The sequence below is a fragment of the Rattus norvegicus genome, chromosome 4 (assembly GCF_021556685.1).
Source record: "Rattus norvegicus strain SHRSP/BbbUtx chromosome 4, alternate assembly SHRSP_T2T, whole genome shotgun sequence".
Lineage (NCBI taxonomy): Eukaryota > Metazoa > Chordata > Mammalia > Rodentia > Muridae > Rattus > Rattus norvegicus.
In genome coordinates, this window is record NC_141537.1 from 122,639,089 (window position 1) to 122,662,235 (window position 23,147).

The 23,147-nt window shown below is 51.5% G+C and overlaps 2 long non-coding RNA genes across 9 annotated transcripts in view; one reads left to right on the top strand and one right to left on the bottom strand.

Moving 5' to 3' along the window:
* Positions 1–1,805: 1,805 nt before the first annotated feature.
* LOC147994960 (uncharacterized) lies at positions 1,806–13,381 on the bottom strand. The gene is made up of 3 exons (XR_015686836.1): positions 12,646–13,381; positions 5,034–5,140; positions 1,806–2,775 (listed from the first exon to the last, which is right to left on the bottom strand). It is a non-coding gene; the product is annotated as an uncharacterized LOC147994960 (long non-coding RNA).
* Positions 12,689–23,147, top strand: part of LOC102554942 (uncharacterized) — a 106,332-nt gene continuing 95,873 nt past the window's right edge. For 4 of the 8 annotated variants that reach the window (XR_015686825.1, XR_015686826.1, XR_015686824.1 and 1 more), the window contains exon 1: positions 12,689–12,803. This is a non-coding gene — a long non-coding RNA (uncharacterized LOC102554942). Of the gene's footprint in view, positions 13,492–23,147 lie in introns of all 8 variants that reach the window. The other 4 variants (XR_015686827.1, XR_015686828.1, XR_015686830.1 and 1 more) reach the window with 2 other exon arrangements.

A 23,147-nucleotide genomic window follows, 5' to 3' on the forward strand; every position in this document is an offset into this window, starting at 1 on the left:
AGCTCCCAGGCTGTAGCTGTGGAGACACCCTGTGTCTATAGGACCCGTCATTGTGTGCTGGGTCTGTCCTTGGTGGTGCTGGCAGCACAGCAGGGCTCTGTTTCCATGACGCTTCAGGCACACCTGAGGGCACACTGCGGTTCTGTCGGTGACTAATGGTGCCTGCAGATCTCTGGTTCACTCATCATTTGTAGAGACAGCCTTGTCCAGCTCAGGGCCATTTGGTTTTTTTTTTCCTGCAGACTTTCTGCTCCGGGTCTCCGCTGTTTTTCTCCTGTGAGGCTATTTTCTGTGCCGACCTCTCACTCGGCTTGTGAAGGGCTGCAATTTCCCATTTGTCATGTGACTTTGTTTCTTCTTTGCTTTATGTGTATTTTAAATTTGAAGCCAGTTCCTAGGCTGTCCTCTCTCAAGCCCAGCAGAGGGAAGCCACCTTGGTGTCCCTCTTCTCCAGGTGTGGAAGAGGGAAAGCTTGGCGGAGAATCCAGTATGGCTGGAGACTTGGGGTGCCTGCATTCTGCTTGTCTCACCACAGTGGCTGGTACACTGGTGGGAACCCCAGGCCTTGCCCTTCAGAACCAGATAGAGGTTCTGAGGTCCAGAATCTGGCTGGGTGGACAGCACCACACAACTTGGGGTCGTGTCCCTTGGGGAACATAATCGGGAGAAGGTAATGTGATCTCAGGATGCAGGTGGGTCTGATCTGGCAGGACGCAATGCAGTGTGAGGACAGCAGGGGGTGCTGTGGCTCCAGGCTGTAAGGAGACAGGCGAAGGGGGTGAAGAAGAGGGGAGAAGGGAGGCAGGGGGGAGAGAGAGGGGAGGGCAGGGAGAGGGTGGCCCTTGCTGCCTCCTCATCTTCTGGGCCACCTCCTCCATTGGACTTGGGGCTTGGCCACACTCAGAAGCTCAGCCCAGATACCGTAGGGATACACCGTGGAACTGTATCCCCATTGTCTCACTGCGTCCTGCCTAAGCTCCCTGCCTAGCCCCCAGTCTGCTCCACCCTGTCCCTCCTCCTACACCTCTCCTGGAACCCCAGTTCATGTCTCCTCTCTGGTCCCTGCCCCATGCTCTCATCCCAGCTGTGGTCTAGCCTGTACTGTGTACTACTGCTATGTCCTTCCCTTCCAGATTGCTCCTCCCCTCCTAGCCTGGGTCCCTTCCTGTTGTAGTCTGGACTGATGGGTTAGGAGCCACCGATGCACACGGTTTCAGCTTTTAGGCTACCTGTCACCTTGAGCTGGATCCTGGCGCCACTCCACTGCCTTTTCCCGGTCTCAGCTTGGCTACACACCCAGGAAGGTGAACACTGAAGACATTGCCAGGAGCCTGCCCTTCCCCAGGAGCGAATCTTTAGAATGAAGACTTGGAGCCTCAGAGAGGTCAGCCATTCACCCAAAATCACACAGCTGAATGGACTCGCTTCTGGACTCGAAGGACGTTTTTCTTTATGTCTTATATGTTGCCTGGTGTGTCTGGTTGGATTGTCATCTATCCTGAGCCCCCCTGAGCCTCAGTTTCACCGTGTGTGGTCTGCCCTGCCTGGGGACTCTGGCTGTAGTGGTCTTTGAATTTAATTGTATCCTAAAGGGTTCTTAGGTCTGTAGGCAGGGATGTGAGGAGACGATCTTGGAACCAGGGGTAGGAGGCTGCCCAGTTCCCTGGGCCCCTTGTCAGCTGAGAGAGGGGCTCTTGGACATGCCAATCTGGCATGCTAAGGCTGGACACAGACAAGGGGTGAGACCTGGCACGATGCCTGGCCACATCTGCCAGACTGTGTGAGAGAGACACTGGATACTGACTCATTTGCAAGAAGTTTTATTTCATTTGACTTTGGTTTCTTGCACAGTCTTATTTTGTAGCTCATGTTGGATTCAAAGTTTCCATCCTGCCTAAGCCTCCCTTGTCCAGCTCTGTCTTCCAGTTCCTGAGAGCTGGCAACAGATTCAGATTTTTCCAAACTTTCGGGTAGAAGAAAATGGGTCTCTGGACTGGGTCCAACCAGTCTGAGCAGCATGGTCCAGTCAGCCCCTGGTCCCTAGGTTCTCAATCCAGCACTGAACACACTGATGGTCATCAAAGCCCTGCCCAGCAGGGGGAGCAATTTAGCTATGATACGCCTTTCCTGGGCCTGGTGCCTGGGGCGCAGGACTTAAGAGAGGACCTATCCTAGTCACCTGCTGGTAGTATCCTGTCTTTCCTCCTCCTGGCCATGCCCACCAACTCAAACAAAGTAGTCCAACCCCTCTAAGCATAGGCTGGTTCTTGGCCTTGCTCTACAGCCCACTGTCCCTTTTCCATGGTGGCCTGCTGGTCCCATCTTACCTGCCAGGTCTCAGTTCAAATACACCTACACCCCCCCTCTCCCGCCAAACGAGATGCTCCACCACTCAATCCTGCTTAACTTTCTGTCCTGGGGGATTTGGGGACTGCTCCTTGTGCAGGCACGGTGGGCCAGCTGACCCATCTGTGCAACGCTGTCTTCCCATTAACTGTAACAACCCCCAGCATCCTCCCTCACATGGTAGACTCTTAGTGAACGGATGGACGGATGGATGGACCGATGGATGGGGAAGAAGCTGCTCTTCCTCAGCCCCTTCCCTGGAGACCCAATTAGTGGATCATCGAAGCAGCCGGCTAGCGCACCCACAGACAGCAGTGCCCCATCTGGAAGCTTTGTTTAAAGACAGTGAAATCAGCTGCTTGGCTGGGCTACTGCCGTGGATACAGTCCTCAGAGGGCTACTGGCTCATTGTGCGTTGTGTCCCTGACTCTGCAAAGAGAAGATTGAATTTAGGCCTTCTATGGAGGCCCAGAGCGGGCAGGGGATTTGCTGAGGTCTTATCATAAGGTATAGGACTAGGGCACAGAGGACAGAGAGCAGGTACAAGCTTAGTAGGAAGGACATTGGGTGGAGTCCAGATAGGAGGACCGGCAGGGAGCTCTGTTATCTTGAGGGAATGACAGGATGGTTCTTATCCTGTTCTAGCCTAGCTCAGTGGGCACAGTTCACACACCCAGCAGGTGTCAGAGGTCTCTTGGGCCCAGCAGCTTCCTGGTGCAAGACCCGCCCTGTCTGCCTTGTGGCACACATTCCCCTGATCACTCTCTGAACATCTCTGGTCCCAGCTGTGTCTGCAGCTGGCCTCGACTTGTCACCATCTTCAGCATGCTTTCCCAGCCCTCTCTTCGCACGCTGGCAGCCAGAGTTCTCCTGTGCTCTGGTGCTGTAGGAACAGCCTGGGTTGGTCTGGGGCTGCACAGGCTAGAGAACAAAGGTCGAGTGGGCAAAAATCTCTCCCAGTCTCAGAGCTGCCTCCTTTGTTCTGAATGACTCTGAGTGATGGCGTTTGTTCATTACCCTATTGATAAAAGGGTAATCTATTCGGTCTGACAAGCGATGCTGTACCCACATCTTCATGTCTGTCATCACTTCCTCCTCACACCCCCCAAAAAGCAAAGAGACATGAATGGAGGATGAACGAATGAATGAGGAGGCTTGGCACTCTTTGGACGCTCCCTCAGACTCCACATTTCCTCTGTAAAGAGGTCCTGTCAAGGCCACACTAGGCACACTGACTCCCATCCTGGGGCAGCTTCCTAGGTAGAGACACCCATCCCCCAATATCTAACCTCCCTGTTCCTGCTCTTGGTCACTCCTCTTCTTCCCAGCACCCAGAGAGAGTCCTGTTCATTCCTACCCCAGATCCAGTCCCTCCCACTTCATCCCCTCCAATGACCCCATGATACGTGCACAGAGGCCTCTCTGCCTCATGAAGTTGGCTCCCTGTGCTCATTCTCCCTCCATCACATCTTTAACCACCCTGCATAGTTTGGCCTCAGGACTTTTGCTCATGCTATTCAGCCCCGAAGCCTCTCCTGAATTGCTATCTCTCCATCTCCTTACCTTAAGCCTTTATGATCTGCCTTTCCATGGGTCTTGCATAAATTGGATTTGTTTCTCTCTGGTCAGTCTGCTACACTTGGGTATCATTTGCAGCCAGACAGCTTCTGTGTCTTAGGCCCCAGGTCAGGACCTGCATCAATCCTTGTTGATGGACAGGGCTGTGCCTGGAGGGATGGAAGGATCCTGCAAGGCTGTTTCCCTTCTGCCCATGTGTGAACCTTGGAGGCTTTGGCTAGAGAAGAGAGCCCTATTGCAGGCCACTCTTGGTGACAAGCAGAGAGTGTCACTGCTGTCTCTGGGTGCTCAAGTAGTCCTGTCATAACATTTGTTTAACAGGCAGTGTGTGTTAAGCCACACTGCAAACAGAGAGCTGGAGAGGGGGGCTTCCTGCACACTGATTCCTTCTCAGTCACAGGTCTCAGTGCCCTGCCAGGCCCTGCTAGGCCCTGTTGGAGCCTGACCCTTCTGGCTTGCCTTTCAACCGGGCCCACCTCTCAGCTAGGCCCTCTCCTGCCCTAGCTGTGAACTCCAAATGTTTGAGTACTGTTGGGCTTTGAGAACCCCATTTTTGCCTTTTTGGAACCTGCAGTTTCCACAGAGTCCTCTCTCAGCACTCCTAGTCTCTAAGAGCCTCAGTGAGATTACCCTGTCATGAAGGGCACTTGAGTCTCGACCAAACCAATGCTACCATGCAGCTCTACACTCCCATAGGATAAGGCATGGTAGGGTTTACACTAGGGGTCCTGTGGCAGGGCCAGACTAGGGGGTCAAAGCAGTTGTGGTATACCTGTCCATCTAGGTCTCTCTTGCCTGCCTGCCTGCCTGCCTGCCTGCCTACCTGCCTGCCTGCCTGCCTGCCTGCCCACCCACTTGTCTGCTTGATGTTCCCAGTTCCAGGGCCTGAACACAGCTGAATGCCACTGTCGTCCCTAAGTGTTGTCCCTAAGTACAAGCAACCATATTCCACAGACATGGCGCCTGAGACCCAGTGTGGTACAGGGTGTCGGGGGTTCCTGGCTCATGGACTATGTTTCTCCTCTACTGCTCTGGGGCTTCTCTCCTTAGCATGCCCTCCTCCCCCACCCACTGTAATCTGCCTCCACCCCTTACCATTGCTCACGCACCTGGGAAACCTGTCTCTCTGTGGCACATCCTCTCCAAGTGTCCTCTTTCCTCAGCCACTCCAGTGTGGTGTGACTCCCCCACCACACACTCCCGCGGCTCAGCCAGTCTGAAACACACAATTTAGCACTTAATTACACACTCTGCTCACTAATTATTTTGTGTCTTCTCTCTTTAGCTCGCCTGAGTTCCTCAGGCTCTGTTCTGTGGCTGGCTTGGCTCTGGTCTCACTCTCTTTGCAGGGTTCTTGCTTACCAGGCCAGGGGCTACTCTGGTCTTCGTTTAGAGCATAGGTGTCTACACCTATAGGCCACAGGGTGGCTAGGATGAAGACGGTCCCTGTACTAATGTGTTACCAAATTCTACCCTGCCTAGGGGACAGTGATGACTGTCCTTCTCATGCCATGCTACTGTGACAGGATTCTCTGGCGCTCTTTAAACTCTGACCACACCCTCATCCCTCCTGATCTCTCTTGCCTCAAAGCTCACACACAGCCTTTAGATTCCTGGCCTTTAGATTCAACATCCAAAACATACTCAGAATCAAATCGCCCATACTCCAGACTTTCTACCTGTGGTTGTCACCTCAAACACAGGCCACAGCATCACTTCCTCTTGGGTCGCCACTCCCCTCCCACTATGTTCCACCTGGTCGACTTCCTCTTAGCTCCTTAGGACAAACAACAGTTTATCTTTTCTTACAAGGCCTGCATGGCTGGCCCCACAGCCATCCCAACCTCTGCATTCTGCTGGGGTCTCCAGCTTCCCACCCATGCTGGCTGGAATAAGTTGCCAGTTGCTCTCAAGTCCTAAATCGAACCCATGTCCCAGGTGCCTGTGGGTCAGTGTCCCTGGCCCCTATCATTCAAGTCTACATAAATGACAGCTCCTTAGAGAAGCTGGTCTTCTGAGAAGGAAATAAACAGAGTCATAAAGAAAAGGGGGAGAGAGACAGATTGCAGAACTGGCCCCCAGGCATGCAGAGGTCAAGCACCTTAGAGCTGGCTGGGCAGCTGGAGAGAGGTGCCTTGCCATTCAAATCTGAGAGCATCCTGAAGTCTTCCTTCCTGCAGGAGAGGTCAGTCTCTCTTCTGGCCTTGGTGGATCAAGTGAGACTGACTGCAGTAGATGGTGATCTGATGTCCTCAAAGTCCATTGATTCCTCAAAGTCCATTGACTTAAATATGAACCTTGTCCAGAAAACACCCTTGTAGGAACATCTAGGACTGACTTTTGACCTCAGTTTAAGCTGGCTAACTTGACTCTGAGTTAACCACCACGGAAGTCGTAATTACATAGCACCTATGAGAGTTTCTCAGGAGCCCAGGATCAGATAAGTAGGGCCAGCACTCCAGCTATAGAGAGCTGCCTGGATGAGACACACCTCTCCTACAAGGGACAGCTCTGCAGGGGAATCCAGCTCCCAAGCTGTGATTGGTCAGCTGGGGCTGGAGGGCAGCTGATCAGGGTGCACTGTCTCATTCCAGTCCTGTCTCCTTCCTGCTTCCACCACCCCATGAACGCCCCCCTCTTCCAGCCTGCTATGGGACCCAGCCACTTCTAGTGTCCCTTTATGCCTGGCCACAATCTGCTAGTTTAGTGGACTCTGCACTATGAGTCTCTTGGGATGTGAACTCCGCAGGGATAGGGCTGTATTCTTGCCTGGACACGAGGGGAGGGTGAGCAAACTGGCAGGTGTTTGCTCATCTCTGAGACATTTCAGGGAAGCTGGGCCTTCAGTGGAATGATCGGGGTCTCAGGACTAGAGTTCCCAGGTCTGGGCTCAGGGAAAAAGAGGGGCCCAGGGGATGTCAGAGTGGAATGTCAAATCAGAGCAGGATATTAGCCAAATTGGTGAAGGCTGGGGGTATATAGAGGAGTGGGATGAAGGCCTGAGGCAGAGGGAGTTACCTCCCCATTCCCTGTGGATGACATAAGCTGCATCTGAGGTCAGAACCTCAAGAAGATGGTTTGCTCCAAAAGATGTGGCAGATGAGAAACAGAGTCTCTCCTGTGGCTTACTGCACCGCATGAAGTGTCAGGTGGGGAACTGAGGCCAGGAGACCAAGTTGTGGGCTGGATTAATACTGCAATGGTGGTAGCCACAGGGGAGATCCAGGGTCAGAAGGAAGGAGGGTCTTCATGTGAATCTGGGTATAGACACAGGGCCAGGAGAACTCTGCAGAAAGAGGCATTTCCTAAAATGGGCCAGAACTTGTTCCAACTCCCAGGATCCATTGCAATGGCCTCCTGTGTCTGTCAAGGGTTGACTTCAGATTTGGATCTGGGCCAACCTTCCTGATTTCCACAAGTTGGACAGAATGCTGCTCAGAGGCGAGGGTCAGATTTTGCCTTCTTTGTGACATCCCTGTGGAAACCTACAGTGGCAAGCTCTAACTCCAGGCCCTGCAAGAAGGTCACGTGTAGCCAGCCACACAACCTGTATCCCAGCCCAGCCCTCAGTGATGCTTGGGACAAAGAAGCTCTAGGTGACTCATCCCTAGTGGCTGCAGTCACCACCAGCTCTCCTACCCCTCTCCCCCAGTTTCAGACCGGTGGAGGCGAGCCACCCTGCTGGGCTCTGTGTGAGGTGCTGTCCCTCAGAACTGAGCTGGGAGGAAACTGTTTAATGCTGGGACATCGGGAGTGGCTCACAGCAGCAGTAACTGTAGTAGAGCCCCTCTCCTGCTGGTCCCCACCTGACCTGGGCCACTGACACTGTTAGCTTGCAGCCAGACCCAGCAGGGAGCTGGTGGACTGGGAGCTCAGGACCAGAGTACCACTTAACCTATCTCTGCCAGAAACTTAGAAGAGCCTGTGCCGTGAGGAAAGGGACTCGGGCTTGGGCTGCATCCAGCCAGTGTCCCCACCTCCCCCAGTCTGTCTCCTTCATTCATTAAACAGGAAGCAGGAGGCTCAGAACGTGCTGATGACTCAAGCACAGAGACACAATGGCAAGCTAGGCCCCTGGCTCCCACCCCTGCTGTGTTAGCTCGAGTGGGAGTGTGTGCACAGCTCTCGGAGCCAACCTCCTGAGGAGGTGGATCTGTGCCCCAGGACAGTCCTTCTGAGGCCTAGCTTTTGCTCTCCAGGGGATAGATGCTCTCAGCCAACTGTCTCCTCCTCTCATAGGGCTCACGGATGCTCATCTGTCTCCTTCCTCTCCTATCCCCGTGGACATCCCCATTCCTGCTCAGCTGCCCTGGCTTGCCTCCTGCCCCGGCCATGGGCACTGCGGGGACCTCAGAGTCTTACGCTGACTACACCAGGCTTTTCAGCCTCTGTGGTCCAGGCCATCCAGACAGGTCTCTGCCTTGTCTCTTGACCCAAGTTTGCTTTAGATTAGTCAGAAGTCAAACTCAACTTGACTGACAGCTGGCAGATACAACCTCAACATAAATTAAGGTCTGCAATGTTCTGGAGTCTAGAACCAAGCCATAGCATCCCTGTCCACTGGTGTTAAGATGCCCTGTTTTCCCACCCTTGCTCTGTTCTCCAGAGAATAAGCCAGGGTCCTTCATCGCCTGTGCCGAGACGCAGTCAGATGAGGCTCTGAGGTCCTCCTTGGTGTCTGTGGGTGGGGCGAGGAGCAAGCTGGGGTAGCTCAGCAGGAATGGTGATGTCCAGGTCTCTGCTGATCTGCCAGGCACTGTTCTTCAGTCTTTCCTTACCCATCACACCTCTGACTTTGAAAGAGGGCTGCCGGATTCTTCAGGGAAGTCCCTGAGTTTGGTGACTTGGTGGTGGTGTCTTGCTTCTGCACCGGAGTTGTGGGCTTTGAGAAACCACTGGGCTGAAGTAGGCTCCTCTTGTGTCCTCTCAGGCATTCATGACACCGTCATTACTCCCCCATCACATAGCAATGTCTATTTATCTACTGTGGACATCCACTAGGGGGAGCTAGGGGAGGGTTTTTTAGGAATTCAACTTCCTGTGTGTGTGTGTGTGTGTGTGTGTGTGTGTGTAAGAGAGAGAACGATTCTTCAGTAATAAGCCTACAACTATTTTGAAAATAGTTTAAAAGCCCAAGATGTTTAACAATTTTTACTGCACTCTCGTCTTCGCTGTAATACAAACTCACTATAATGGTTTGACCTTCCAGAGACCTGCAGTTGCAGCAGCCCTGGGGAAGAAGTGTGCCCAGGGTTTACTTGGACACCAGCCTGCATGCCTCTCACTATTTTGTTTGTCCCACATAGGATATAAAGCAAAGCTGTCCCCTGAGGGAGGGGAGGATCTCCGGGTCCCAGGGACCAAGGAAGCACAGGGCTGATGCAGAATCCCAAGTCTTTCACTAAGCATTTGTCTCCCTTATCTTCAACCCTGTTTCCTGAGCAGGACAACTCTTAAGCCACTTGCTCATTTTGTTAGGGTTAGTTTAATTAAATCCAGAGATGATAATCCACAAATCCACTTATGGGCCACGTGAAGGAGGGTGAGCCTGCGAGAGGCCAGCTTGATTCTGTCACGTGTCCCTGTGAAGGGACAGGGCTTCCTGATGAGGGGGTTTGACTTTTGTATGCTCTCGTGTGCCCGTTTGTTTTTCTTTGGGGGAGACACACAATGGGAGTCCTAATATTTTGTTCTCACGCCCTGTGGTAGGTGTAACATTTCTAGCGCATTCTTGTGGTGCACTAGTCATGGCTGGACCTGCATGGAGAGTTGAGAGTCTTGAGCCACCGTGTGCTGTCACACCTGACCAGGTGAAGGTGTCTTGCATATGCTGGGTACTGGTTTGCCTTGGAAGCCTGGTCTGATTACCCAACTATGTCAGTCCCTAACTGGTCCATGGCTCCCACTGTTAGCATTCTGTCTAAGCTCCACTCCCACAGTTACCTGGCAACAGCCAGCCATGCCTGACACTATAAAAGGGGCTGCTTGCCCCCTCCTCACCCTCTTGCTCTCTTGCCCTTGCTCTCTTGCTCTTACCCTCTTTCCCCTTGTCCCTTCTCTCCCCATTCCCCTCCCCCCTTCTCTCCACGTGCTCATGGCCGGCCTCTACTCCTCTACTCTTCTATTTCTCTACTACTCTTTCTCTTTCTCTGCCCTACTACCCTCTTAACCCCACTCCCCATGTCCTGAATAAACTCTATTCTGTACTATACCGTCCTGTGGCTGGTCCCTCAGCGGGAAGGGATGTCTCAGCATGGGCCCGCTGAGGCACCCCCTTCCCCCAGACCCCCAGAGAACATATCCCCCTTCTCTTTATCCTTTAATAACACAACACCCACCCTCCCCATGTTCCTACAGAACACTAACCACAGTTTATGTCAAAGGGCAGGAGCTGCAGCCTCAGAGAGAGAGAATGGGTCTTAGCTTTATGGTGCCCAGCATGGTGTGTCAGCAGACACCAGTATGCTCACTTAAGGAGAGGACCAAAGTTTGGGTTTATTCCTGGAATGGAAGACACCCCACCATGCTTAGCGTATTGCACATCTAGGTTGTGTCTTCTGCATCCAGGTTTCCCTTCTAGACCTGCCTCCCTGAGAATTCATGGCACTCCCTGGTTACCAGCCTTCGCGGGCACTGAGTTCCCTGCTGGCCATCGTGTCCCTGTGCAGCAGCCGCTGTGGATCCCTGTGATCTTCCTTCACTGTGACTGGATTTAGATCACCATGGGAACACACTTCTGAGCAGTCTGTGAGGTATTCCTAGCGGTCAGCTGAGGAGGGAAAACCCGCCCTGAGTGTGAACGGCACTGTTCCTGTTTGCCCAGGGTCCACATAAAAGGAGACCATGAGCTGAGCACCAGAATCATCTCTCTCTGCTTCCTGGCTGTGGACACACTGTGAGCAGCTGTCTCATGTTCCTGCTGCCAGGGTTTCTCACCATGATGGGCTGCACCCTCAGACTGTGAGTCACAATAAACCCTTCCTTAACCTGTTACCTGTCAGATGCTTGTTCAAGGCAAGGAGAAAAGCACCTAACTCGCACCTAACTCACATCTCTACTCCCTTAGCTCTTGCCTTCTACTCTTGGCAGCCTCTGGATGATCCCCATCACTACCGCAGCCTCCCCTTATCAAATGCACCCAGGTCAGGGTCTCTTGGGATACAATGTGCCTGTCTGTCACCTCTTTAAAAGTCCCAGAGTCACTTCCTGAGTATAGCGGTACATGCCTTTAATCTCAGCATTTGAGAGATAGGTAGGCAGATCTCTGTTAGTATGAGGCTAGCCTGGTCTACATAGGGAAGGGGGCATATTCAGTGTCCCCAGCAAGGGAGATAAAGAGATACACAAAGCCTAGTTGAGCTCTGGACTGAAGATGGCCTCTAGTCTAATAGATGATGTGGGAGGTAGGGAAGGATGGGGCAGGGAGCATTCTTAGGGAGAGGATGTGGTTCTCCTTGGGTGTCCCATTGTCCCTGCCCTGGGTGGGGGGTCCTTTTGATCTCTAGTACAGCCTGGCGAGGCCCCTCCCTTCTCTGCAGAGTAGCAGGCATCTGGGGTGCACCTGTGCCCGTGTTTGTGTGGATCCAAGCCTCCTGTCTTCCTGCTGTGCCTGTCTGGGTAGTGAGGGGTGTTTATATACAGAAGCCTTGGATTGTTTGGGTGTGCTCTGGTGGTGGAGTGTGCTGTAGGGGCCCAGTGCCTGCGACTACCATTGTCTGCTTCTGCCTGCCACTGGGCCTATGGGTCTGGGTGCCCAGCTGTCTGCAGGGCTGTGGAAGTGTGGGAGGGGAGGCACTCAAGCCCACCAGCCCCTGCCCTTCTCCTTACTCTGCCTGCCAGACTGAGTTCTCATCACCTAGCAACTGGGGACTCTAGTCAGTGGCAGCCTCTCAGACAAAAAAAAAAAAAAAAAGGTGGTTTCTTGAGGGGAGAGCTTGGAGCTTGGAGGGGGAGGGGAACATGGAGAGGTGGAGGAGGGGCATTGTGGAAATCCCATTTCAGCTCAGCAGACCCCTCATCTGTCTGCTGCTCAGTCTTCTGTGTAAACCCTTCCTCATTTGGGCTTCCCAGGTGGGCAGACGGTAGCTGAGGTCCCAAGTCCTCAGGCGTGCTTACTTCCCACAGAAGCTGCTCCCACCAACTGAGGAGCCCCTGTGGGCTTCCATGAACCTTATTTGGCTGGGGTGAAGACAAGATGGCAGCATGGGTGTGAACCACTGGGTGTCATCTGGTTGGCCTTAGAGTATAAGGCCTTAGACCCTCAGATCCAGGTCGGCTTTGGAGCACATTCAGAAGAGGGCAGACCCGCAGGGTGTGGAGGTTTTTGCTTTATTTCTCCCTCCAGGATTAGGACTGCCTTCCCTGGAAGCCAGCACCAAGCAGAAGAGGGTCAGTGCTCTCAGGAGCGGGAAAGGGACAATGCAAGGGCCTCCTCATGGTTCTTCATTCATTGCCCATTACTTTCCTCTGGAACTCAAGTCTCCTCTCCGATATTTTCCTGTTCCCATGGCGATCCAAACCAACAAACGGTCTAGCCTCGGGTCTATTCTGGCTGCCCCAGGAACGCCCCCTCCTGCCCGGTGCGCCTTGTGACTACCTTGCTTGGTTGGTGGTACTTATTCCTCTCTGAGCGATCCTACCGCTCAGTGGCTTCGTAGTTCTCCACCCCACCAGCAGAACAGCCCCGGGATCTAAGAATAACCAGACTCATTTAGCACTTACTGCGTGCCAAGCTCCGTGCTGAGTCCTTGGAGTGTTTCAGCTCACTCTGCACTGGAGCAAGCAGACAGCAAGGAGGAAGCAGCGACTCCATTTTACACTGGAGGCGGAAGGGCTGAGTGCCAGGCCCATGGCTGCAGAGGATGCCTGACCCCTCGTGTGTAAGAGTGGCCCTGAAAAATTTCTAGAAAGAATGGAAGGGCACTAGTCAGTACTAGTCAGAAGGGGTTTGGCTCCTTCCTGCCCACAGCCTTGCTGAAGCTTTCACGGTTTGTCGCCGGTGGGATACCCCGCCCCTGCCAGCAGGGCGGCAGCTGAGGTTTGACTTTAAGGCTGCCTGGGCTTACAGTTTCTCTTGCTCTCTGTGACTGGTCTCACCCTGGAGACAGCCTGCACTTGCGAACCCACAGAAAACAAGTGCTTGTTCTCCACCTTTTGTCAGCTCCGTGCTGATGTCTGTCAGGACAAAGAAATTTGAGTCAGCCCCAAGCTCAGGCCTGTGTGAAGCTAGGGGAGTCAGTGTGCCGCCGCCCCCGCCGCCGCCGCCGTCCAGTGTCTTGACAGTTTATCCTCACAGGCCTGACGTATAGTGAGACAGAGTCAAGTCTTTGTTCCAGTCAGCCTCCGACTGGTGGTGAAGCCCCCGTGGCAGGACCCTCGGGAGTCTGTTTACCACACCTAGAGAGATTGCTCCACGGTTGTTTTTTAATGCGAACTTTGGCTTTGTCAGAACGGAATCAATTGTCCCGGCTGGACCTTTTCCCAAGGGAACGAGTTCCTGATACTCTGAGTGAGCCCCACACCACAGGCCTCCCCGGGGAAGCCAAGCACCCAGTATCTGCCTCTGAGGTTCAGTGTTGGGATGGATGCTGGGGTTGGGGAGGGTAGTACAGAGGACCGCAGTGCTACAAGCGGCTTTCCTGGGGTTGGAGGCTGTGAGGAGGAAGAGGGGGCGGGGCGGCACATTTGATCCAGACTGACAGGGTAATGCCTCTAATCTGGCCAGGATGCCCACAGACCTAGCCATCAACTCAGGGTATCCCTTCCTAGTTTTTCAGCAAGTTTTTCCTGCAGAGCAGACAGCCACGGGGGAGCCTCGGTGTTGGTTGATATAGGATGGGGGTGGGGGATGGGAAATCTTTCCCTTGGTGCAGGCACCCAGGGAGGCTCCTGTAGGGCCTTCCTCTATTGGCACCTGTGCGCTTCCCGCTCCCAACTGCTTTCCGGGAGGCACTTTTTAAACACTTCCCGGGTACCTATACTTTAGTAGTGGGGTTGGCTTCTAGGATATCCTCCTAGAGCCAGTAATGAGGGCGAGAGACAGCATTCTGGGGGGAAGTGGCAGCCAGCAAAGTGGAACCAGGAGCCACCTGAGAACCCAGGGGTGGAGCTGTCGGTTGAGCTCACTCTGCCAGGGCCTGGGCAGAGCTTGGTGGGAAATGGTAACATGGAGCTTGAGGGTCCAGCAAGGGGACGAGTAGTATGAATCTAGCACTTAACCCATTTTCCCTTGTCCAGTCTGCAAACACAGCCTTTCTATCCTTAGGATGCTGAAGGCTGATACCTGTTGTGTATCTGCGTGGGGGCTGATTAGAAGAAACACGCCTGTAGCCAGTTTCCAGGGGACGAGAGCTTGCAGAGTGGAACTGCCCGCAAGAGGTTATTTAGGGAGGAGATTTGGGGTGTGGAGGTGAGCAGCAGAATGCCAGCGACTCCCCCACAACCCCCGAGTTCCTGCAGATCTGTCCATAATTCTAGGCCTGTGAGCCCCACACCAACCAGTTGTTGAATGGGGCAGGTTCCTTCTGATGCCTCCTCCTCCCTGAGAGGAATGTGAACCAGCAGGGTGGCTCTCCCCAAGTCCCCAGTGGCAGCCATCAACACTCCCATCCCCTTCAGCAGGATCAGCTGATCTGGGCCCCAAAGCAGGAGTCAGGGATGTATACAGTGTGCCCTACAGCACAGCATCCTTGAGGCAACATGCCCTGCTGATTCAAAATGGAGACTCTAATTTAGTTTTCTCTCTAAATCTCACTTGTTTTCTACCAATGCTTACTGTAGACAAGGGGTGTAGGGTGCTCTGGCAAGGGAACAGAAGGGTCCCTCAGCCCAGTATACTCGGGGACAACTTGAGGCACCGTCCTCATTGCCCCTGTACCCTTATCCACACAGAACTGCAGCAGTGTCTTATGGGCGCCCAGACTGGGAACAGTTACTCTTGGTTCCTTCTGCCCATAACCTTCCCCCTGCCTGTTCCAGGCTCTCTGATTTCTGGCTCAGATGTTCCCCTCTTATCCCTGGCTACACCTTGTCCTTTGCGATCTGTCCTACCAGTATCATGCTGCCCAGGGAGCATCTGAGATGATATCACGGGGCAGCATGTGGGTGAGGGCGGGCACTTGTCTTCCCTGCACACCCTGTCATCCTAGCACCTTGCCCAGTGCCTGGTTCAAGGGAGGCGTTGGGAGAATGTGAGGTCATGGATGAACTAAAAAAAGATATGAGAATATCCCTAACCTCAGGCAGGAAGCACTCAGAACTCAGTCAGGCCTGCCAAAGATAGTCTGAGTTGTGGCTATTTGAGGAGTGGTGACATCCTTCCTTCAGCCTCTCCAGGAAGGAGGAACAAAGCATACTAGGGGCAGCTCAGAGTGTTTGGGAGCAAGCGCAGGGAAGTCATGGTTGGCATCGTCTGAGGTCAACTTGCTTTGCCTGTCGAAGCCGTCTCCCCACAGGTGTCTACGTTCTCTCTCCTCTTCACAAGGACACCAGCCAGTGGCTTGGGACCACCCTCAAGAATCATTTTCACTTCGTGTTCTCCTTAAAGGCTATCTCTAAGTGAGGTGTGTGTGTGTGTGTGTGTGTGTGTGTGTGTGTGTGTGTGTGCGCACGTGCACGTAATTCGTTGTGTGGATTTTGGGGTACAATTCATCTGTAAAACGAGGGACAGGTTGTCTCCAAGAGAACTGACACTTCCCGCTCAGTGTTTTTGAGAATCATGGCAATTACAACTCAAAGGCATGCTTTTAAAGAACTGGTGTGTGTTTTGAATGTTACTCTAACAAGCCGGTTCTTTTAAACACACTTCACACGAATAACGCACCGTGACTGTGCCAATCACAAGATAATCCCGATTTTACTCACAAAGTGTTCATTTAGCGCCTTGAGGACTCTCGGATCTGGCCGAGGGACATGACTTTTAAGTTTTGGGACGAGTAGCTTCATCTCTCATCTTATCGTGCATCTCCATGTTCAGGATGGAATAGTCTAAGCCTCTGACTCCTCAGGCTGGGCGCTGCGGGTACGCGGCTGCAGAACCCCTTGTTTCCTCCCCATAGCCCTCAAAGCCTTGCATGGTGGGCGGGGAGCCAGGCCCTGCTTGGGTAGCATCACCATGGCAACCTCTCCCTGCTAGCTCCTTGTGGAGACCCGGGCATCTGTGGCCATGGAGACTGGTCCCCTCCACTGGCACATCTGCATAGCAACCAGAGAGGGTACGGATTGCAGCTGGGCCCCCGCTTCAGGAAGGCAGGTACTTCTCAGCGCTCTGTAGGCCATTATGGAGAGGAGAGGAGGGCCCCCTCCACAGGGAGATGGACAAAGAACTCTGACAAAAGACTTGAAGCCACGAGTGGCTAATAAACCCAGAACGTTCCTAGCACAACCATAAGGTACTTAAAGACAACGACTGTGTGATCCGCAGGAGAGGAAAACACAAGTTAAGCTGAAGGCAGGGGGTGTGGTGGGGTGGGGTGTTGGGGGTGTGAGGGGTTGGGAGATATGCTAGGCCATGTGCAGGGAAGGGGGTGTGGCCCTTGCTTCAGGTCCGAGGGCAGGTTTTAGTACGTTTTTGCTAGGTCAATTTGGCAATATGTATCAAAAAGCCTTTATATGCCTGTGTCTTTTGAACCCTCAATTCCAGACCTAGTAATTTATTCCAAGGTGGTAATTAAGCAAGTAAAGATTTAGCTGTGCGTATGTTCCCTGCAGGGACAATTATAATAGCAAAAGTTTAAAACAACCGCGAGGCGGGGGGCTTAAATCATCTTTCTTTGTGTTCATACAAAGGAAGTCTATGTAGTATTAGAATGCCATAGAAGACCCTTGAGTGGTATTTTCAACACTGTAAGAGCAACAGGTTCTGATAGATGGTTAGGGTACAGCGGTTCAGAGGGGACCCTCCCTACACTTCCAGACTTTAACATTCTCTGCACCCAAAGGTGATAAAAAGGCTCAGAACACTACCCACCATTCCCAGAGGGAACCTGAAGTTTCCATGGGGACAGTACAGGCCACACAGGGTGCTGGGATCCAGGCTGGGTTCTGACATGCCATCAACTGTGTGAGAACCCTGTGAGTTGGGGACGACCTTTTTCAGAGAGTTTGTGGTTTGCTCGAGTCACTGTTACGCTGGTCAGCACACCCCAGGCGGTGTCCTCAGGCTGGGATTGTGGCCGTAATGGTGGTGTGTGATAGGTGTTTTCTCTCCCTCAGTGACACAGATCTAGGTCAGACTAGACCAGATTAGAAGTAGGTAAAGGCAGGTTTATCAGGAGGCAGCTCTCGGGTGGGCTCACCAACCTCACAGGTGGAGCTCAGTGAAATCACCAGTCCAGGCTGAAGCGAGGGAATTTTATAGAGCTTAGGGGAGGAGTGATGACGTGTCAGCCAGGAGCTGGGATTGTGTCCATATATGGTTAAAAACTGAGCCCCTGGGCGGGCACCAGGAGTGGTGACATGTTAGCCTGGACAGAGTTTTCTCCAAGCAGACCCGGGAATTTTCTGAGTGGGTGGGGTTGGTGGAAGGAGGGCAGACAGGGTTTCCCAGCTTGTGCCGGGGAGGAGCAGGGGTTCCGGCCTAACAGTATGAGGGACCAGAGCGATCAGAGCAGCATCTGGACCCGCAAAAACTTCAGGTCCAACTCCACCCCACCCCTCAGCCTTTCTCTCTTCTGCTGCAAACGGATGAGGATGCAGAGGAGAAAGGGGACAGAGCCCTTGAGATTGAGAATGTGCCTCAGTTTTGGCAAACTCTCCACTGATTGGTCCTTATTTTTCCCTTATTTGTATGTACCCGGCCAATCAGCGCTCAACCTGGGTCTATATAAACCCTGTGCACAGTATCCTTGTCAGACTTTCCGGATTACCTACTTCCTAAGAGGTGTCTCCTGCCTCCAGTGGGCCAGCCTCTGAGGCTGGCTGCTTCTGCTTCTACTCTTGTTGGCCTCAGGCTTTTTCTAAACTCAGAGCTGTAACTCAGTTGTCTCTCTTGCTCAGCGTCCTCCCACTGAGGGCCTGTTTCTCTGTTGGGTCTTCACCTCCCTGTGGTCATCAACAGTCTTCACCTATTCAACCCTTGCCTTCTTGTCTGCCTTCTTCATGTGTCAGGGAGGGGCAAGGCAAGAATCTGACCAGAGAATCAGCTGTCAGTGGTACAGGATGCAGTGATCCAGCTGAGTCCAGAGAATGGGCTTTTAAGGATTGAAATCATTTTCAAGGCCACATAAAGTCCCAATCTGGGAACACTATTTGCAAGAAAAATTTGACTTCAACATGAGGTGTTTGTAAAATGAATGAATGAATATTGTTTAAGCTGGGATGAGAGCCCATAAAATTTCTGTTTCACTTTTGTAACTGTATAGCTCACCAGTGTGAAGCACAAAGAGCCTGTAGGCACCCCATCCTCCTGAACTGAAGCTCTGTCCCTGTTAAAGCAATAGTTCTCCATTTTCTCCCATGCCCCGGAACCCACCATGCTACTTCCTAGGAACCAGAGGCTCTAGGGAGCATATACTCATCACACGAGTTCTTGATCTCTTGTGACTGGTTTTAAAATTATTTATTTCTGTGTGTGTGTGTGTGTGTGTGTGTGCGTGTGCATGTATGTGTGTATGTATGTGTGCATATATGTGTGTATGTACGTGTGTAAGTGTGTGTATGTATCTGTGTGAGTATGTGTGTGTCTTAGGGTTTTACTGCTGTGAGCAGACACAGTGACCAAGCAACTCTTTTTTTTTAAATTTTTATTTATTTATTTATTTATTTTAACTTGAGTATTTCTTATTTACATTTCGAGTGCTATTCCCTTTCCCGGTTTCTGGGCCAACATCCCCCTAATCCCTCCCCCTCCCCTTCTTTATGGGTGTTCCCCTCTCCATCCTCCCCCCATTGCTGCCCTCCCCCCAACAATCACGTTCAGTCTTAGCAGGACCCAGGGCTTCCCCTTTCACTGATGATCTTACTAGGATATTCAATGCTACCTATGAGGTCAGAGTCCAGGGTCAGTCCATGTATAGTCTTTAGGTAGTGGCTTAGTCCCTGAAAGCTCTGGTTGTTTGGCATATTTCTTATGGTAAACGGTCCAAAACAGATAACATGTTAGAGTGGAAGGACCAAGCAACTCTTATAAAAGACAATGTTTAATTGGGGCTGCCTTACAGGTTCAGAGGTTCAGCCCAGTATCATCAAGGTGGGAGCATGACAGTGTCCAGGTAGGCATGGTGCAGGGAGAGCTGAGAATTCTTCATCTGAAGGCTGCTCTGAGGGGACTTGCTTCCGGGCAGCTAGGAGCCCACATCCACAGTGACACGCCTACTCCAACAAGGTCACATCTTCTTATAGTGCCACACTTTGGGCTGAGAGCATGTACAAACCATCACAGTGTATATGTGTGTGTATGTGAATGTGTATGTATATGTATGAGTGTGTGTGTGTGTGTGTGTGTGTGTGTGTGTGTGTGTGTGTGTGTGTGTGATGTGTAGGCCAGAGGTTACTGTCAGATGTCTTCTTCTATCACCTTCCACCTTATTTTTGAGACAAGGCCTCCTGTTGAACCTGGAGCCTACCAATGTATCTAGACTAGCTGTCAGCCAGCCCCTGGGATCCTATGTCTGCATTCCCAGTGCTGTCATTATAGGCATTCAGCACTGTGCCCAGGTTTTTACACACACACACACACACACACACACACACACACACACACACACACACACACACACATTTAATGTGGGTGCTAGGGATTGAACTCACTCCACTTGTACTGAAAAATAAGCATGGCAGCAAACATTTCACTAAGACTCAGAAAATACAGTAGAAAGCAATTGAGGAAGACAGTCAACATTAGCCTCTGGACTCGACATATGCGTGAGCACGCACACACATGTGCATACACAGACATGTGAATACACACGTGTAACCTAGGTTGATACATTCATTGGTTTTATTCTCTCCACTTTGTTTTGTCCTGCTTTGAAAATACTCCACAGTGAACATGTGCCACCGTTGAAATAGGAAGAAAAAAACCCAACAAATGCCATTTAAAAAGTGTCAGTGTCTGGAATCGCAGGCCTGCGTGGCCAGTGAGAGGGAATTCACTCACTCTGTGACATAAATTCTTAGGTTCCAAAGGGGTTCACAGCTCTGTGAATAAAACAAGCACTCGATAAATATTTGCTGAATCAATTAATAAATGAATTTGCTCTAGGGTTTCTTTGTGTGACAGGCTCCCTGGTGCATTGGGAATGAAATCAATTTACAAAACTGCAATTTGCACCCGGTGCTGATCCACTGCGTGAAGCAGAGGCCAGACAGGCCTCAGAGATAGGCTTAGTGCCCGCTCTTTTGTTCACCACCCTGGCCCTTTGCCCTAAGTCTCATGCCCAGACTTAGGTCCGTTTTAATGAACGAGGACGATTTGCCTGTTGGCCCAGCATTTTAGCGTTCACGCTGCACTTTTAGAAAGTAGGGCCAGGAGTAACACCCTGGCTAACAATTAGGAGGACATGGCCAGGTGTGGTAGTACTATCATCTTGGGCCCTGAAGGTGGGAATCGAGGAAAACCAGGAGTTCCAGGTCAGCTTCAGCTGCATGGTGAGGCCAGGCTGGGCTACAGAAGACGGAATCTCAAGGGAAAAAAGAATTCAAGTGACTATGAAGATGTTGAAGCTTTATAAATAGCCTTACATCAATGTGATGATCAGCTGTAAAACAGGAAAGGCTGGGCTGGTAAGATGGCTTAGTGGGGAAAGGCACTTCACCTGCTGCCAAGCCTGGTGCCTGAGTTTGACTCCTGGAACCTATGTGGTGGGAGGAAAGGATGCAGTTCTCTTCTGCTTTCCGCGCCTTTCCACACACACGCTGTAGCAGCCCCTCACACATATAAAAGTTAATTAAAAATAATCTTGGGGTTGGGGATTTAGCTCAGTGGTAGAGCGCTTGCCTAGGAAGCGCAAGGCCCTGGGTTCGGTCCCCAGCTCCAAAAAAAGAACCAAAAAAAAAATAATCTTAAAGAAGAAAGGTGTGTTCTGGCTTACAGTTTTGGGGGCCTCTGTGCGCAGCTGGCAAAATATGGTGGTGGGAGCATGGGGTGGACAGAGCTGCTCGTGTCATCCTTTCTGGGAAGCAAAGAGAAAGAGGAGGGGGCTAGAGAGATGGCTCAGAGGTTAAGAGCACTTGTTGCTCTTGCAGAGGACCTGGATTCAGTGCCCAGCACCCACATGGTAGCTCACAACCATCAGTAACTGTCTAGTTCCAGGGGTTTGATGATGTCTTCTGAACCTCTCAGGCACTAGGCTTGCATGTGGGGCACGGACACAGGCAGGCAAACCACTCTTACACATTAAGAAGAGGGAGAGAGAAAGAGGAAGGACCAGGGTCCCACTGTCCCCTTCAAACACACACTCCCATCTTCTTAATAGTGTCACAGGCTGGTGACCAACCTTTTGGCACTGGACCTTCAGCAGACAGTTCTTCCAACAGGAACAGAATCCAAAGAAACAAGTGGTTTGTTTCCAGGATAACTGCACACACACACACACACACACACACACACACACACACACACACACACACTGAAGCAACCACTTCTGAGGCATGCACCCTAGGGCTACCAACTAGGTCATGACCCTAAGCCCTGACAGAGCCCCGTAGCTCCCTTTGAGTTCTAACTCTCCTCTTCTGGCAACTCTGGTGGTCAGAGCCTTCCTGTGTTTATCACTGTACTAAGTGATAAACATCACTGTCTAATTTTGCTGTAAAGTATACATATATGGACACTGTGCTGCCTACCCGTAATCCCACAGCTTAGGGAGGTGGAGGCAGGAGGGATTAAGAGCTCAAGGTCATCCTTGGCCACGCAGCACATTTAAGGCCAGCGTGGACAACATAAAACTCTGTCTCAAAAACAAACAAACAAAAGGGAAAAAACTAAGCGGGCATTCACTCTGTCTCCTCTTTTCGTCACGAGTAGCATTCCGTTAGCAAGGCCGACCGTACCTGTGTGTGACTGCAGTTTGCTTGGGTTCTTTGCTGCAGGATTTACTCAGATAAATATTGCATTTCTGCTTTCCTGTTATTGGACCCACAGCGTGTGTTGACCTCAGGATTCTTGTGGCCCTTCTCATTCCTGTCCTGGATTTAGGGCTCATGAGGCTCTGCGTTCCTGTGCATGTGAGGAACAGGACTGAATTGTCAATGCGGGACTTAACTTTCTTCGACGATGAACCACAGATCCTAGCAAGCAACCATCCCAGTTCCTCCATGTTGGCGCTGACACTATTATCCCATAGTTTGATTTTTAGCCCGGTCTCATGGCTATGTAAAGCTACTTCACTGTGGTTTTTCCTTGAATGCCCACAGTTACTGAAGGGTCCTCAGAGCCTCCCCTGCACTTGTTAGCCATTTGGGTAATATCTGTGGAGTTCCTGCTCAAGTCTTGCTACTTCTGGCTTTTTTCTAGTGGAGTTCTGTGTATTCTCTGGCCACAAGCCTTTGATCTACCATATACATGCATGACATCTACAATGTCAGCATCCGTTATATACAATCCAATGCTATTAGCAACAGCATCTGCTGTACATGCTGCTGCTCTCTTTCCCCATGCTGTGCTCTGCCTACTGCTGCCTTCTGATATATAGACTTCCGCACTTTCAATTTAGTTTAACTTTTCGAAAAGGGAAAAAAATTTAAATTTTATTTTAAAATTTCAATATATATTCCACACAATGGATTGTCTGCAGGAGGTGTGAGCTCAATATATATTTTAATGATTCCTTATTTTCGTTTGTCTCTGTGTGGTGTAGTGGTACAGGTATTACCAGTCTGACTGGTCTGGCTGTCTAGTGAGCCTGCTCACTGACCTCAGACTTATTCATGGTTGCCACCTTTGCTTGACTTATAATGAGAGGCTCTGGCCTGCATATTATGGCAAGAAAAAGAAAGGAAAGATGTAAGGAATGGAAAACCACGAAAACTGGGATTATCTGTGGGTTGCATTATAATGGTTGATCAAGTCAGAGGAACTGTGAGATAGACATCCAAATGTCCCGGGTCAATAGGCAAAATGCCTTCGACTATCTGAACAGTAAGGCAAATACACGGCAAAAATGTTTGGAAGAGTCTACTGGCTTAAATAAATGTCAAAAAAAAAAATCTAAAACAGACCTGGGTGTGGCAGCACACACCTTTGATCCTACCGTGTGAGAGGTAGAAGCAAGTGGATCACTCTG